Here is a 1,356-nt window from a genome sequence, read left to right on the forward strand (position 1 = left end):
TCTCGCATTTCCTTCAACTGTGCTTTAGCTACCGGTGCCAAGGAAGAAAGCATTCTTTTGTTGTGCCTCCAGGTCATTGTCAATATACTGAGTGACATAAGCTGACCACTGCTCAAACGCAAATGTGTTGAGTCCCACCACCTGTCTCAGAAGATGCTGTATGGATGCTGGGAGGGAAGCCTCCACAGCACTGCAAAATAGCACCCCCATGGTGTCATTGACGGCTGGGTCATCACCAGTGCGGTTCTGCCAGAGTTCACACACTCTGAGCAAATACTTAGTACCTCTCTCACCCTCTTGATGTGGAATTCTACACAGCTCAACAGAGCGCACCTGTACTGGGAATTTCTGGCGTATCACTGGCCAGAGCTGATGAACTTCAGTGTGGAGAGCAACATTATCATGATCCCCGATAGTATTTGCCATTAATTCTATCTCCCGTAACATGCTCAGAGAAGTACAGGCTGTAAAAACACGACAAAAATCTCCAAGTGCAGGCACCAATCCTGCACATGCACCTAAAAATGCCTTAATCCACGGTGCACCTCCTTTCTTAATGTCAGGCAGCTGAGATTTAACCATGCTCATATCTCGAAGGCTAAAGGGAGAATAAGTCTGTGTTATCCCTCCCTGTGGTGAGATGGACTGTAGCAATAGCAGCTGGTGTGAAGGAATGCCAAAACAATCATGGATGTTTCCCTGTCCTCTCTGCATACGTTGTGATGGAAAATCATGCACTGTGCCATCCCAGCTGGAATCACTCTCGTGAGACATTGCTGGTAAAGCCTGATCTCAGATGTGGTGCTGGGCAAGCAAATGCTGACACAGACAGCCTCAACACCAGCCATGATGTCAGAGATGTTAAAGAAATTAGAAATAAAATATGTATGTAAAAGTATTTGGTTTTTAAGTGATGGGGTTCTTAATTCTAAGATGTAAATGTCAAGGCCTAGTCCAACAGGCACAGGATTAGGATCCCAGATACAGGAACAGATGTTAGAAAAACCTAGTTCTTTTGTTGAAAGCATGAGAAGTGAAGACAGAAGAGGACTGTATATAATCAACAGAAAATTTAATCAAAGTCTGGTCACACGGTAAAGTTATACAGTTCTGGGCTCTGAGAGACAGAACTTCCACAGGAAAACTGTTCTCAAAAGCCCAGAGTCATTGTTTCTGGTTACATTTATCTTCTTGGGCGGAGTCTGCCCCGCACAGAGGTTGGACTTGCACATATCCTAATTCTATAGGCAGGCCAACCTATGCTCAGGCCCCCTTGCTGAACATGTGCTACAAGCCAGATGTGTGTGAGTGTTCAGGTCGGTAGCCAACAATGAATACTGAACAACTGGGTGTCTG

The sequence above is a fragment of the Monopterus albus genome, unplaced genomic scaffold (genome assembly GCF_001952655.1).
Source record: "Monopterus albus unplaced genomic scaffold, M_albus_1.0 scaffold374.1, whole genome shotgun sequence".
NCBI lineage: Eukaryota > Metazoa > Chordata > Actinopteri > Synbranchiformes > Synbranchidae > Monopterus > Monopterus albus.